This window comes from Arachis ipaensis, chromosome B4 (genome assembly GCF_059453495.1).
Source record: "Arachis ipaensis isolate K30076 ecotype BB chromosome B4, ASM5945349v1, whole genome shotgun sequence".
Lineage (NCBI taxonomy): Eukaryota > Viridiplantae > Streptophyta > Magnoliopsida > Fabales > Fabaceae > Arachis > Arachis ipaensis.
The window spans coordinates 110,718,717-110,736,009 of record NC_142439.1 but is presented as its reverse complement, the minus strand read 5'-3'; the positions used below and the strand labels follow the sequence as shown (position 1 = coordinate 110,736,009).

The 17,293-nt window shown below is 30.4% G+C and overlaps 3 pseudogenes; all 3 read left to right on the top strand.

Annotated features, from left to right (window-relative positions):
- The first annotated feature begins 2,426 nt into the window (after positions 1-2,426).
- On the top strand, positions 2,427-16,927 carry LOC107636368 (WAT1-related protein At5g07050-like; annotated as a pseudogene).
- On the top strand, positions 5,299-6,050 carry LOC148568767 (putative protein phosphatase 2C 76 pseudogene; annotated as a pseudogene).
- LOC148568766 (putative protein phosphatase 2C 76 pseudogene) lies at positions 12,186-12,937 on the top strand (annotated as a pseudogene).
- Positions 16,928-17,293: the final 366 nt, after the last annotated feature.

Sequence of the window (17,293 nt, the reverse complement as noted above, 5' to 3'; positions counted from 1 at the left end):
TCATAGAGCACCAACAATGTAGCTGGTGCAAGATAATAAACAATGACGTAAGCAATGACGTCATAAGAAGGGTAAGGATGGGAATTGTCCATCTGACCCAACCATTATAAATAGGTTGTTTAGGCAATTGTAGAAGGCATCAGAAAATAGAAAGCAGGAGGCTAAGAGTACTCATATGCTAGGAGAGCAAGGAGGAAGCAGCCGAGGCGATTCTATAGTCTGAAGAAGAATTCCCTTAGGGAAAAATAGTTCTAAACTCCCCTCTGGAGTTAGTATCTACAATCTCCCCTCTGGAGATAAAAATCCCTTATATAAAATATACTAAATAAAGGAAGTTTTTCTGCAGAAAGGTACATCTTCATTCTAGTCTTTCAATTATGAATTATTTAGAAAGTTTAGAATTAACAGAAGAATCTGATTATTATAGATTAACTGCTTTATTAGATAATGAAAAGCAGGCTGTTCTAAAAACAGAATTAAACCTCAAATCAAATGAAAATTTCAATAAACAAAATCTTTTAAAAGAAGTTTTTAATAGAAAAAATATAATATACTATGGAAAAATTCAACTTGAAGCTCCTATAAAAATAAAATCTGCCAATGGAGAACTTGAAATAGCTTTAATAAATAATGAAGAATTGAGTAAACAGATTGAAAAAATTAAGGATCAACAAAAAAGATCTAAAATTGGATGGATTCATATTAGTACTATACAAGTCTTAATCAAATCTACATATATGAAAGGAATTAATTCACCAATAAGTTTAGCAATCTGTGATAAAAGAATTACTGATGACCCAATAGATCAAATAATCGGAATTGTTCATGGAAATTTGGCAAACGTAAATGTTAAATTTAATGCCCATCTTGGATATGCTATACCTTTATCAACTGAAAATATTGGGAGATCTATAAGTTTGGCTTATAAATTTCATAGAAAGAATCTAATGGAACAAGATGATGAACCGTTTTCAATTACATATGCAATAAATTATGCTTTAACAAATAGCCATCATAGTATAATATTTAAAAACAGAGAAAGAATTTATGTTGATGAATTATTTCAGAAAATTGTAAAAACAGAAATACCAAAATATAAAGCTATTGAAAACTCAGTTCTATTATTAAAAGAACCATAAAAAAAATTGGTTTCATCAAATTTTCAAATAAGAGAATCTAAAATTAATAGCCCTTTAAGTTTATCTAAGTTAAAGATTAAAGAAGAAAATTCTGAAATAAAAGAATTAACAAAAAAGGTCGAAAAATTAAATGAAACCCTAAATACTAAATTATGACAATAAATAAAGAAGAAATATATGTAACTTATCAAGATAAGAAACAAGAGCTCTTTGAAAGAGAAAATCGTTTGAATTATTTGCAATTTTCTGAAATAAATCAAAGAGCATTTGAAGCTCTAAAAACAATCTATGAGAAGTTAAAAAGAGAAGTTGAAGAGTTAGAAAAATTAATAGAATCTCTAGAAAATAGTGATGAAGCGATGATAGAATTTGCAGAAATTCTAAAATAAATAATGAAGCATGCAAAGATTGAAAGACCAGAAAATAAAATAAAAAGAAAAAGAGCGAAAAATTTAAAAAGTAAAATAAAGGAGTATAAAAGGGAATTAAATAATCTTCAGATCGAAATTGATGACCTTATAATAAAAAGGATAGAAATAAGAATAAATATAAACAAGTTGGAGTTAAACTTAAAAAATTTATAAATGCCTAGAAAACCATATTATGACTTAAAAGAATTAAAGCTGTTGAAAGAAAAAATGGAGAATGAGGTTGAAAAATTAAAAAGATATTTAGAAACAACAGAAAGTGTAGAAATAAAAGAAGTTGTTGAAGATTTGAGAAAATATATTCAAGAAAAAGACAAACAGATAAAAAATTTTATAAACAATAATCCATGCAAAAAAGACTATTGTAAACTAAAACAAGATTGAAAAAAAAAAAACTATAAAAATCATAATTATAAATACTAGTAAAAGTAACATTTTCAATTCTAAACTTATTCGAAGTAAAATATGAAGAGTGAAGTAAAATATGAAGAGTAAAAATTGGTATCAGAGCCAAGTTAACGATTAAGGGTAACACTTTTTCTTTAAGCAACACTTTTAGTGACACGCTTTTCAGCCATAAAAAGACAAAAATCTGTACACCCACATCTGTACACTATAAGACCCCCATCTAATATCATGCATATAGCAATTTTGGCAGAAAATGAGTCATACAACATAAACTTTATAATATTCTCCTATACATGTCCTACTACTCTCAGGTCCTCCTTAAGAACAGGATTTCCAAACAACATGCATTAAGAATCACATATTCACATTCAAATTCAATAATCCTCCTCCACCAAGTATCAAAACTATAGTCAAGAATCAAGAAATCATATAGTAATAGATTCGTTTTATAATGGAACAAAAGAAATCTTCTATTGTTCTTGTGTTGAAAGAGTTCAAGCCACACTTTCTCATGGTGTTAGCCCAAGTTGGCTATGCATCCTTGTATTTCATCACTGAAGCTTGGATGAGTCCTTTCTTGTATGTAACCTACCACCATATCGTCGCGGCCAGTGGCGGAACTTGAAACAAAATTTTGGGGGGGCAAATAGATAATAATTGTCAAAATATTTTTTTATATGGACCTCATTTAAGATAAGCTCGTCTAATCTCATCTCTCTGGTTTGGATGATACTGCCAAATTTAAAGCCCTTTTTCAAGATCTCGTTCCAAAAAGTTAAAGTTAAAGTCATCCGATATAACTTTTTGAACTTTTGAAGGTTATATCTCACTTTCTCCGTGATTCATTAAAGTAGAAGAACTATCTACATGTGTTGATATTGTAAAAGTTATATGTTCTTCTTCTTAAATATTAGCCTTCCTCTTAAAAAATGTATCAATTCTTTGATTTTTCATTATTATTTTATATAAAAATTTGAATATATATCCTGTAAAATATATTAAGAAGAAGTTAGAAGGACAAATATTAAAATTTATAATATTTATTGAATTTTTTAATCAATTTATACAAATACAATAATATTAATACTTATTGAATATTCTATTATTTTTTATCATATAAAAAATTAAATTAAATAAATAGTAAAATATAAAATAATATTAAATTAAATAAATAAAAGATATCTAATTTTTTATATTTGAACCTAAAGATAGAGAGAGTGTTGTTTATTGAACTTATTAGATACTTTAAGTCATAGTAAAGTATTTAAGTCAATTGAACTATTTTTTATCTTTTGAAAAAATACTACTAAGTTTTTTATAAAAAATTTGGGGGAGCCATGGCCACCCCTTGTCTGAACTAAGCTCCACCACTGGTCGCGGCTGTTGTCATGTTCCCATTTGCATTCTTTCTAGAGAGGTACTATATATACATGTATTGATGCTATGCTTGTTCAAATCATTGATATATTTTACATTATTGAATTCAATCTGTTTCAAGGTTCAATAAAGCCTGTAATATGATTAATTATAGGAGAGAATTTATCATAAATTAAATCTGACAATAACATATATAAACTTTGTGTTATTTAAACAGAAATGAGAGACCAAAGCTCACATTTGCTCTGTTCATGGAAATTTTTGTGCTTTCCTTGGTTGGGTAAGTAGAAACAACAAAATGCATGCTTATACATTGAAACTTATTATTATGTCTAAATATAACATTTTGAATTTACAAAATTTCAGGATTAGTGTACCAATCAATATGTACTTGGCAAGCACTTCTCCAACTTTTGTTGCTTCCATTGTCAACGTCATAGCTTCCCTTACCTTCATCATTGCAGTAGTACTAAGGTTGGCCAATTAGTTTTGAGCTTCGTCCTTGTATCTCCTATTTTACAGTAAGACCTAAATATTTGGATTGCGTTTTAATTTCGTTTTTAATATTTGAAAAATTTTATTTTATTTTTTATTTCAAATGTCTTGCTCTATTATATTTTAGTTCTTTGGCTAAAATCAAAATTTTTTTAAGTAATGACAAAAATGGTAATTATGGTAATCATATTATTGTGATTTAAAAATAAGGTGGAAACTCACTTGTAGTTGATCTCGCATGAAGTTGTTTTTGGATGGATGATATGTGTTATCATTTGGTTTAAAAAAATCGGTTTATTTTATACAAATGATTTAATTAAAAAATAATTAATATAACTATGATGTTAGATTTTTTACCGTATTTTATTTTAAAAATAAATTGACTAATTTAAATTGAGAAATTGTGTAAGACCCAGTTTTTTTTAAAAAAATATATATATTATTATGAGTTAGTTTCAATTTATTTATTAAAGACTTTATTTTTAAAAATTATTTTATTAAAAGTAATTAAATTAAGTTTTGATAATTAAATTAAAAATTTTACTTAATCTCATAATCATTAAGTCATTTTCTATATTTAAATTATACAACTTAACAGTTATAAAAGGATACAAATTTTATATGATTTAATTTAAATAATTGAGATTTCAGAATTTAATACTTTAATTTTATAAACAAAGAAAATAAATTATATTATCTCTAATTTTAAATTAAAATACTTATTATAAGTTAATTAGCAAATTTATAATTAACTAGTATTTTAAAATAATTTTGAGGGATTAAATTAAATTTTTAATTAATACTCTGTACCTCTAATTTTATTAAAATTATCTAAACTACCTTATCCTAACCCTAATTTATCACCGCCACTCCCTAACCCCTTACGCCTCAGCCTTCAGCAAAAACAAAAGAAAAGAAAAGGAGAAAGGGAAAAAAACGGAGAGGGGGAAGAAAGGAGAAAAGGGGGAAACAGAAATAGAGAAGAGGGAGAACGAAGGGGAAAAGAGAACCGAGGATGGAGAGGGAGGAGAAGAGGTCGCCGCTGTCCAGCTCGCACCACCATCGTCACACACTACTGCTGCCTCGTCGCCACCGCCGCACCTTGCCGTCGTCGTTGCCATGGGACGAAGGAGAGAGGAAAAGATGCGATGTACATAGCAGCTCACTGCCGTGCTTCATCTCAGCCGCTTCCATGGACGCCGGTGAGTTGCACGATGTCATCGGAGTTTGATGAGGAAGATTCGTAGATTGGGTTTTCCAAAATCAAGGTTTGGAATTTGGTGAAGGTTGGTTCAGTGGTTGGATTCCTGGAGTTGCTGTTCTGCCACCGCCGTTGCTGTAGCCGTGCTTCTATTGCCGGAAAATGGCGCCGTTGTCGCCAGAGAACCACCGTTGAAGCCGCTATTGTTCTGCTGCCGCCAAAACCCTTGTCTTCTTGGTTGGTCGTTTAGATGGTATGCAGCAATTGTGTAAGGTCTTTGGGTTGTTCAAGCTGGAACCTTTGCCAAATTAGTGAGAATAAACAACACTAGGAGGAGTTTGCAAGCTGTCCCTAGTATTTCTTATTCGCCTACTCACCAATTCAAGACATTCACAGTGATGATGGTGGATACGGGTTCCGTGTCAAGAAGTGCTGATTCACAGTAATGATGCCAGAGAAAGATGATGATGGCCGGTTTGCAAGAGGAGGATGGAATAGTGAGGATGGAAGGCTTAGCTGTGGGTATTCAAGCTTCAGAGAGGAAGAAAGTATCGATGGAGGATTTTCACGATATTAAAACATTGAAAATGTGGGTATTCAAGCTTCAGAGAGGAAGAAATTATCGATGGAGGATTTTCACGATATTAAAACATTGAAAACTGGTGGTCATTTAGTATGCTTACTTGGAATATTTGATGGTCATGGTGGTTCTCGTGCTGCAGAGTATTTGAAAGAGCATCTCTTTGATAATCTCATGAAGCATCCAAAATTTTTACTGATGCCAAATTGGCTATAAGTGAAACGTACCAAGGTACTAATTCTCAATTTTTGTATTCTGAAAAAGACATTTTCTGGGATGATGGCTCTACTGCTTGAACCGCTGTTTTGATTGATAACCATCTCTATGTTGCTAATGTTAGAGATTATAGGACTATAATATCGAAGGCTGCTCTCTGTGAGGATCATGGGCCAAATAGAAGGGATGAACGAAAGAGGAATTAATGCGTTTAAACTAAATTGAGGTAGGGGCGTTTTCATTAAACTCATTTTTATTCTTAAGAGTTGTTATAAATTGATATTTAAGCAAATAAATATTTTTAGTGATTATGGAGTCTTATGAATTGAATTGAATTGCCTTGAATGAATGTGATTGCTTACTTAATTGTGGCTATTTCTGAATATTGAGTTGGTATTGAGATAGTGAGTGGAAGATTAATTTGAAAATCTGATTTGAATGTTTATCAAGTATAATTTGAGAATTGGAAAATGATTTGATGTTAGAGTTAATTTGGGTTTGGAAAACGGCTTGAGATTTGTGAATGACTCGGATTTGAAACCATTGAAAAGGGTCTGAGTAAATGTTGGTTGGCTTTGTTGGAAATGAATTGAAATCTGGAAAGGATTATAACATTAGAAATAAGTTTGATTTGTTGAAAAATGAGTTTAAATTGAAAATGGTCTGAGATATTGAAATTGGTCTGATTTTGAAATTGAATTGAAAGGAGTTTGAGAAATGGTTTTGTTGGGACCCAAAAAGGGTGGCTGAATCCGAATTTTAGAGGAGATGCTGCCGAAATTTTATAAAATTAGAAGTTTCATTTGAAGTAGTTATTTTAAAAAGGTTTAATTTTAAGCATTATCATGTGGTTTAAGATTACTTTATTTATCAAAGAAAGAATTTTGTTTGGGATTGAGATTGTTGATTAATGGAAAGAAGGGTGATGATGATTGATTTGAAATATGATTTTTGAATGAATTTGGAAATGGGATATGGATTGACGAATGATGATGATATTGAGAATGGCTTAGATATTGATGAATGATGAATGAATTATTTTTATGGCTTATGAATTTGAAATATCTGAGATACGAGGTTCCCTGGATTAAGTGCCGTGGCTTGCCACCACGTGTACCAGGTTGAAAACTCGATACTCTGTTGACCCTACGACGTAAGTGTGACCGGGCACTATATAAATTCCCGGGAATGTTACCCCCATTGAGCTAAGGACAATTCAGACTCTTGGGGATGCACGTCGGGGGACAGTCTAAGGACAATTCAGACTTGTCGGGTTGGCTGGATAACCGACAGATGAGCCTCATCAGCCATAGGACAGGCATGCATCATATGCATTTGTATGCTTTGCTTGGGTTTGAACTTGTTTTGGTTTGCCTAATTGCTAAACTGTTCTTAACTGCTACTTGAACTATTTGCTGTAACTGTTACCTACTTGTGCTTTCCTTGTCTGTCTTGCCTGTGTTTGTCCTGGCATGCTACATTTGAGAATGAACTTTGGTGCTGAATTAATAACTGTGTTGTTTGATTGCGTGGTTGGTTTCTGATTGAGTTTTTCTTATAAGAAAGGAAAGGTTTTCGGATTTCTGAAGGATTAAACATTGTTTCTTTGAAAAAGTTTTGAACAATTTTCTATTGGTTTTAAAAGATTCATAAGGCAATGATAATCGCTAAACCCTAAACCCTAACTCTTATTAAATATCTTCTTATGACAACTTTGAAACTCCGTGGTGAGACCGTGTGGTTAGGTTCTCACCCCCTACAGCTTTACATTTTCAGGAATCGGATGAAGAAGCATTAAGAAGAGTTATACTGTGTTTAGTTTATATGCTGTTGCATTAATTAGATTATTTTCTTCCCTCGTCTTTGTTATTACAAGTTTGTAAGAGGGATAGGAATTGTATGTTTTATATGTATAATATATTGAATTATTATGTAAGGAGTCTTGTATATGAATCTATGCTTGTTTGTATTTTTCTTAAGATAAAGTATTTATTTCTTGTTTTTCAAAGAAATCAGCGATACAGTGTCGAGTCATAGGCTTCTATTTTAATATTTAGTATGTAAAGTAGTCGTAATACTTCTTGCTATCAGAGTAGCGCTGCCGGAAGTGTGACTTCTGATAGTGAGGGTGTTACATTATGGTATCAGAGCAGTTCGTTCCTGTTAGAGCCTTGGGAATGAACTGACTATGCTTCATTGCATACTCTGAGTGTCTGTCATGTTATAGGTCTTGTCCGAATGACGAGAATTAGAGCTTTATGCACATGACTGTCTTTTGATTAATGCTGTTAGCTTACCATTGCATATCTGTTGATGTTAAGTCTGGCCAGCTTAATGTTGATGGTTTATGTGTACGGTAAAGTTAATGAGTTATCATGGACAAAGTAGAATTAATAAGCGATGCGGTTCACGGGTTCTGGGAGCGTTAGAAATTAATTTTTGAAGTTAGTTCTGTTTTGACGTATAATCTTGTTCGTGTCGTGTAGCTTTGCACACCGTTTTCTCTTTTATTGGTTATGTTGGAATTCCTTGTTTTAGATTTTTCCTTTTAGGATATGATTTGACTCTGTTCCTAACGATACTTATTCGTTCCTATATATATTTCTGCTTGATTATAATCCTGATTATTCACTTGAAATCATTTAGAACCTTTATCCTTGATGTTGCTCATATTTCTCTCTACGAATCATGAGTTTTTCTTTTGAGTTGGTTTTGAACTTGTTTCGCATGACAATGGTCCTTAATTCTTTGAAAAACGTTAGATGTTATTCCTTGATTAGTTTACACCGAAGATAGGTACTTTAATCATGCCACATGATGCGTGTGTTGCTTATTCTTCGATTTATCATCTTTTTCACTCCTTGTTTCAATTCTTTTTGGAACCAGATTTGATTATCCATCATTGTCATTATTTATGTATTTCTTCATAAATTATGTGCCCTTTTATTCGATCTTAAATCTGTTCTAGCGTAACACATAATTCTTAATACTTGAATGATTCGAAACCGTGAGAGTTACGATTCGGAGCAAGCTAATTGTGTGATTTGGTTCTTCTACTTCGCCTTCTACAACTTATACGTATGTTGCCCAGGTTACAATTTTCGATCCTGTTTTCCTCTAAATGAATAAAGTACTCTCCTTGGTAAAAATTTCGAGTTTGTCTTGGTACGAGATAACAATTCTAGTAATATTCTTTCGAAGTTTTGTTTTAGAATCTTTGTTGAGAAGAGTTTTGATCTTTTATTTTATCTGATCTTGTCTGTAACCATTCTTTGAATTCTGGATATGACTATCTCTGATCTTACATGTACTTTCCTACAAGAAATAAATAAATCCTTCATGTAGCTAAAAACATACTTGTTTTTAAAGGTACTATCTATACCCTTATTAACCATATAGGAACACTTTACATTAGATTTCTTTTTTTGAACATAATTTGATTCTCTTCTAATATTTACTCAAATTTTTATACATGTCTTTACTTGATTATGTACTCAAGATTCTTGATAAGAGATTTTTGCTTCTATTCAAGTTAATCTCTATTTGACAAACTTCATATAATTTAATTTAAATTGGATTGTTTTGATGCAATACCTTATTAAAACTTCTAATAACTATTTTGGGAAAGTGAATTCATTCCTTCATAGGGTTACAACTTGATTTTCCCTTTCGGTACGTCTTCTTGTTTTTGTACATCCTTGCTTACTTATAATTTCAAACGTTTCTCCAAGTTCTTGTGAAACACCATTTTGGTTGCTTATTCTTCTTTATCAAAATTTGTATTCCTTTGAGTAAACTTCAAACTTATTTTGGTGCAACATACCACTTTTTATAATCTCGTTCTAAGGTTTTTGTTTTGGATTCCATTGAAGAAGTTTCAATTCAGTTCTTTTTTTTGCTGGATTCTATCCGTAGCCTTACTTTAAATTTCAATAAAATCATTTTGAAACTTAGCATATGTTCACTGATATGAAGCTTTAAAACTTTCCTATGCAATCAAAACCTATTTGTTTGTAATGTACCAAGTATTCTTTTATTCACTAATTTACCTCGGACTTTCCCTTCTGAATAGAATTTAGTTCTACCTCTAAGATTGATGTAAATTTTTATACATATTCTTGTTTGATTATGATCTTTTAAGATTTTTCAATATTCTTAGCTCAATTAATTTTCATTATTTCAAGTTTTGCACAAATCGAATTTAACTTGAATTTGTTTTAACATAACTCAATATTTACGCTTCTGTTACCTCTCTTGAAGGATATCTATTTCATATCTTTTCTTTTTAGAATGAGAAAATCATACTTTCTTAGATTTTCCCATGCTTTTGAGTTTTGCAAATGATGTCGTTAGTTCAGTTATTCCTCGCTTGTGAACTTAGTGTTCCTCTGTTCTGGCTTAAACTTATTTCAATTTAAATCATCACTACTTTTCTTATTTCTTATGGAGTTCCTGGATTCAAATTTCCTATTTAGATGCAAAATTATTCTTTCCAGAACATTTTCTCGTTCCTGTAAATCGTTACTTAGTTGCAATCTTACGCATCCTCCTGAATTTATACGAATTTTATCCTCGTCACTTATTCACATTTTCCTTAGATTTGTAACTCCTTGAATATACTGACGCATATCTCAATGTCACACGTGGTCCCAAGAAAACAAAAATCGAAGCGTTAGTGTTTCAGGGAATGACTAGTAAATGACATGAACTTTGGCAAGTTTCAAAATGCCATAGGTTATGACGTTTAAATTTCGGGAAAAGAGTATTGTTGAAAAGATATTCAAGTTTTCGGTAGCTCAATTCGTATAAGATGACAACTCGCAACAAGTTAGCTAAGTGACCAGAGCAACGTGAGATAGATAAGCGTAAGGTGAAACTTATAACACGGTAGTTCTTTAGGACACGGTTCGTGAATGTGAAAGGTGAAGCTTGTAAGTATGTGATATCAAAGGGAGTTGTGATAGTGAGCTATGTTAAAACCCTTAAGGTTGACACCATGTAACCCCTTTTCTTTTGAGCCTATCTTGTAACTTCTGCTTTACACCATGCTTTTCCTTTATTTCTAAGTCTTATGGTTTATTAGCTAATTGAAAATTTATATATACCAAATTTTTTTTTTCTTTTTTCCTAAAGTATTCAAAAGAAAGGTATTAAAACCATGTAATATTTCCTGTAATATGCTAAATTTTCTTACTTATTTAAAAAGCATTTAGACAGTAGAGTATTGATTCTTTGTATTACCTTGTGTATTCTTTTAATTTTCGAGGACAAAAATTTTTATAAGGTGGATAGGATGTAAGACCCAGTTTTTTTTAAAAAAATATATATATTATTATGAGTTAGTTTCAATTTATTTATTAAAGACTTTATTTTTAAAAATTATTTTATTAAAAGTAATTAAATTAAGTTTTGATAATTAAATTAAAAATTTTACTTAATCTCATAATCATTGAGTCATTTTCTATATTTAAATTATACAACTTAACAGTTATAAAAGGATACAAATTTTATATGATTTAATTTAAATAATTGAGATTTCAGAATTTAATACTTTAATTTTATAAACAAAGAAAATAAATTATATTATCTCTAATTTTAAATTAAAATACTTATTATAAGTTAATTAGCAAATTTATAATTAACTAGTATTTTAAAATAATTTTGAGGGATTAAATTAAATTTTTAATTAATACTCTGTACCTCTAATTTTATTAAAATTATCTAAACTACCTTATCCTAACCCTAATTTATCACCGCCACTCCCTAACCCCTTACGCCTCAGCCTTCAGCAAAAACAAAAGAAAAGAAAAGGAGAAAGGGAAAAAAACGGAGAGGGGGAAGAAAGGAGAAAAGGGGGAAACAGAAATAGAGAAGAGGGAGAACGAAGGGGAAAAGAGAACCGAGGATGGAGAGGGAGGAGAAGAGGTCGCCGCTGTCCAGCTCGCACCACCATCGTCACACACTACTGCTGCCTCGTCGCCACCGCCGCACCTTGCCGTCGTCGTTGCCATGGGACGAAGGAGAGAGGAAAAGATGCGATGTACATAGCAGCTCACTGCCGTGCTTCATCTCAGCCGCTTCCATGGACGCCGGTGAGTTGCACGATGTCATCGGAGTTTGATGAGGAAGATTCGTAGATTGGGTTTTCCAAAATCAAGGTTTGGAATTTGGTGAAGGTTGGTTCAGTGGTTGGATTCCTGGAGTTGCTGTTCTGCCACCGCCGTTGCTGTAGCCGTGCTTCTATTGCCGGAAAATGGCGCCGTTGTCGCCAGAGAACCACCGTTGAAGCCGCTATTGTTCTGCTGCCGCCAAAACCCTTGTCTTCTTGGTTGGTCGTTTAGATGGTATGCAGCAATTGTGTAAGGTCTTTGGGTTGTTCAAGCTGGAACCTTTGCCAAATTAGTGAGAATAAACAACACTAGGAGGAGTTTGCAAGCTGTCCCTAGTATTTCTTATTCGCCTACTCACCAATTCAAGACATTCACAGTGATGATGGTGGATACGGGTTCCGTGTCAAGAAGTGCTGATTCACAGTAATGATGCCAGAGAAAGATGATGATGGCCGGTTTGCAAGAGGAGGATGGAATAGTGAGGATGGAAGGCTTAGCTGTGGGTATTCAAGCTTCAGAGAGGAAGAAAGTATCGATGGAGGATTTTCACGATATTAAAACATTGAAAATGTGGGTATTCAAGCTTCAGAGAGGAAGAAATTATCGATGGAGGATTTTCACGATATTAAAACATTGAAAACTGGTGGTCATTTAGTATGCTTACTTGGAATATTTGATGGTCATGGTGGTTCTCGTGCTGCAGAGTATTTGAAAGAGCATCTCTTTGATAATCTCATGAAGCATCCAAAATTTTTACTGATGCCAAATTGGCTATAAGTGAAACGTACCAAGGTACTAATTCTCAATTTTTGTATTCTGAAAAAGACATTTTCTGGGATGATGGCTCTACTGCTTGAACCGCTGTTTTGATTGATAACCATCTCTATGTTGCTAATGTTAGAGATTATAGGACTATAATATCGAAGGCTGCTCTCTGTGAGGATCATGGGCCAAATAGAAGGGATGAACGAAAGAGGAATTAATGCGTTTAAACTAAATTGAGGTAGGGGCGTTTTCATTAAACTCATTTTTATTCTTAAGAGTTGTTATAAATTGATATTTAAGCAAATAAATATTTTTAGTGATTATGGAGTCTTATGAATTGAATTGAATTGCCTTGAATGAATGTGATTGCTTACTTAATTGTGGCTATTTCTGAATATTGAGTTGGTATTGAGATAGTGAGTGGAAGATTAATTTGAAAATCTGATTTGAATGTTTATCAAGTATAATTTGAGAATTGGAAAATGATTTGATGTTAGAGTTAATTTGGGTTTGGAAAACGGCTTGAGATTTGTGAATGACTCGGATTTGAAACCATTGAAAAGGGTCTGAGTAAATGTTGGTTGGCTTTGTTGGAAATGAATTGAAATCTGGAAAGGATTATAACATTAGAAATAAGTTTGATTTGTTGAAAAATGAGTTTAAATTAAAAATGGTCTGAGATATTGAAATTGGTCTGATTTTGAAATTGAATTAAAAGGAGTTTGAGAAATGGTTTTGTTGGGACCCGAAAAGGGTGGCTGAATCCGAATTTTAGAGGAGATGCTGCCGAAATTTTATAAAATTAGAAGTTTCATTTGAAGTAGTTATTTTAAAAAGGTTTAATTTTAAGCATTATCATGTGGTTTAAGATTACTTTATTTATCAAAGAAAGAATTTTGTTTGGGATTGAGATTGTTGATTAACGAAAAGAAGGGTGATGATGATTGATTTGAAATATGATTTTTGAATGAATTTGGAAATGGGATATGGATTGACGAATGATGATGATATTGAGAATGGCTTAGATATTGATGAATGATGAATGAATTATTTATATGGCTTATGAATTTGAAATATCTGAGATACGAGGTTCCCTGGATTAAGTGCCGTGGCTTGCCACCACGTGTACCAGGTTGAAAACTCGATACTCTGTTGACCCTACGACGTAAGTGTGACCGGGCACTATATAAATTCCCAGGAATGTTACCCCCATTGAGCTAAGGACAATTCAGACTCTTGGGGATGCACGTCGGGGGACAGTCTAAGGACAATTCAGACTTGTCGGGTTGGCTGGATAACCGACAGATGAGCCTCATCAGCCATAGGACAGGCATGCATCATATGCATTTGTATGCTTTGCTTGGGTTTAAACTTGTTTTGGTTTGCCTAATTGCTAAACTGTTCTTAACTGCTACTTGAACTATTTGCTGTAACTGTTACCTACTTGTGCTTTCCTTGTCTGTCTTGCCTGTGTTTGTCCTGGCATGCTACATTTGAGAATGAACTTTGGTGCTGAATTAATGACTGTGTTGTTTGATTGCGTGGTTGGTTTCTGATTGAGTTTTTCTTATAAGAAAGGAAAGGTTTTCGGATTTCTGAAGGATTAAACATTGTTTCTTTGAAAAAGTTTTGAACAATTTTCTATTGGTTTTAAAAGATTCATAAGGCAATGATAATCGCTAAACCCTAAACCCTAACTCTTATTAAATATCTTCTTATGACAACTTTGAAACTCCGTGGTGAGACCGTGTGGTTAGGTTCTCACCCCCTACAGCTTTACATTTTCAGGAATCGGATGAAGAAGCATTAAGAAGAGTTATACTGTGTTTAGTTTATATGCTGTTGCATTAATTAGATTATTTTCTTCCTTCGTCTTTGTTATTACAAGTTTGTAAGAGGGATAGGAATTGTATGTTTTATATGTATAATATATTGAATTATTATGTAAGGAGTCTTGTATATGAATCTATGCTTGTTTGTATTTTTCTTAAGATAAAGTATTTATTTCTTGTTTTTCAAAGAAATCAGCGATATAGTGTCGAGTCATAGGCTTCTATTTTAATATTTAGTATGTAAAGTAGTCGTAATACTTCTTGCTATCAGAGTAGCGCTGCCGGAAGTGTGACTTCTGATAGTGAGGGTGTTACAAATTGTAGTTAATTGTTTACTATATAATTTTTTTTAACCAAAATTATAATTAAAAATCATTAAAAAAATAAAATTATCTAGTGTATTAGACCAGTTCAATGTTAATCAAATTTTTTATTTCTATTATAAAATATAAAAAAAATTAAATTCTCAAAAAAAAAATCATGTTATTTTATAGGATTTAATTTTTTTTATTGTATTTTCATAAAGTTTACACAAAATTCACCTATCACATTGACTAAACTTATTTATTTACGTAAAGTTTGTCTATAACCTCAGCAAACTTGTTTATGCTTTAATACTATTTTAATTGTATTAATATATTTTTATTTTCTAATCAATTTAATTTTATTTAAATAATTAAAATTTTAAATTATAAAATTTGTATTAGTTTGTAATTTAAAATTTAAGTAGATATAATTTAAATTAATGATTTATAAAATTGTATGTATTCGTATTATTATACTGATATGATTAATTATATTTATTCGATTTAAAAAAAAATAACAATTGTTAATTTTTAACTAACAAATAAATACACTTATATTATTTTTAAATTAAAATTTTTTAAATAAATGTACTCTTATTATTTTAATTTTTTAATTTAAATAAACATATTTGTATTATTTTAAATAAAAGTTAAAATTAATATAAGTAGGTTTATTTAAAATTTAAAATTTTAATATTTTAAATAAACATACTCTTATTATTTTAAAATATTTTAAATTTAAATAAACGTACTCATATTATTTTAAATAAGTATATTCTTTTAATTTGAAAATAATATGAATGTATTTAAATAAAAAAATTAACAACCGTTATTTTTTTAAAATTGAATAAATATAATTAATTATATGAGTATAATAATATGAATACATATAATTTTATAAATTATTAATTTAAATTATATCTATTTAAATTTTAAATTACAAACTAATACAAATTTTATAATTTAAAATTTTAATTATTTAAATAAAATTAAATTGATTAAAAAATAAAAATATACTAATACAATTTAAATCGTATTAAAATGTAAACAAGTTTGCTGAGTCCATAAACAAACTTTACGTAAATAAATAAGTTTAGTCGATGTGATAGGTGAATTTTGTGCAAACTTTATGAAAACACAATAAAAAAAATTAAATCCTAAAAAATAACATGCCTTTTTGGTTGAGAATTAAATTTTTTTATATTTTATAATAGAAAAAAAAACCTAATTAACATTGAGCTAGTTCAATATATTAGATAATTTTATTTTTTAATAATTTTTAATTATAATTTTGGTTAAAAAATTATATAGTAAACAATTAACTTCGATTTCTCAATTTAAATTAATCAATTTATTTTTATGAAAAATCTGACATCATAACTATATCAATTGGTTTTTTAATTAAATCATTTATATAAAATAAATCGATTTTTTTAACCAAATGATAACGCGTGTCATTTATCCAAAAACAATTTCATATGAAGTCGACTGCAGATGAGTTTCTGTCTAAATACAAAAGTAACAGAATAATAAACAAATATAAAATATTTTTAGATGCAAAAATTTAATTGAGTAAAAAACAAAAACAAAAACAAGATAAAATGAAATATTTAGAATAAAATATGACGTTTTATACGTTGACTAATTTAGCACTTGGTCACTAAAACAGTATTTTATTTTTTTTATTTATTATATTACAATGACTTGAAGTGAGTTAAATTATCAGGTATGAGGTTCTTGACGTTCGAGATCCCCAGGAATAGCGAAAGTTATAGGGACAATGTTGTCCTTAGGTGGTGTAATGACAATGACACTATACAAAGGACGGACCATGAAAAATTTGTGGGGTCCCGTAATTAATATTCGAGGAAAGAGTGCTGGTGCAGCATATGAGAATTGGCTCAAGGGCTCTCTTCTTGCAGTTATAGGCTGTGTTTCATGGCTCAAGGGTTCTCTTCTTGCAGTTATAGGCTGTGTTTTATGGTCTGTCTGGTATATCATGCAGGTTTTCACCTTAATCCATAATACTAGATGTATTAGTCTTAATTATCATACAGATGCTTGGCACTAGATTCGATGGTTCCAGAACGTTTGGACCATTAAATGGTCTCATAACAAAATATGTTTTTTAAGTTTTTTTAATAACGGTTAAATAGTCTTTATTTAATTTTAATTACAAATTAGTCTTTTATATATTATTTAATTATAAAATTTATTTTTATTTTATAAATTATTATTTTATTATTCATCTATCATGTTTATTGAGAATCAAAAACTAAAACAATAACATATTAGATATTTCATTAATTGTAATAAATATTTTACAATCTTAATCGATCATAATTTTATCAGTTACATACGTATTGGGTTGAAAAAATCGTGATAATTAAAGCTGGGTTTGGTAAAGTTTTTGCTTTTCAAAAGTAGCTTATGAAAG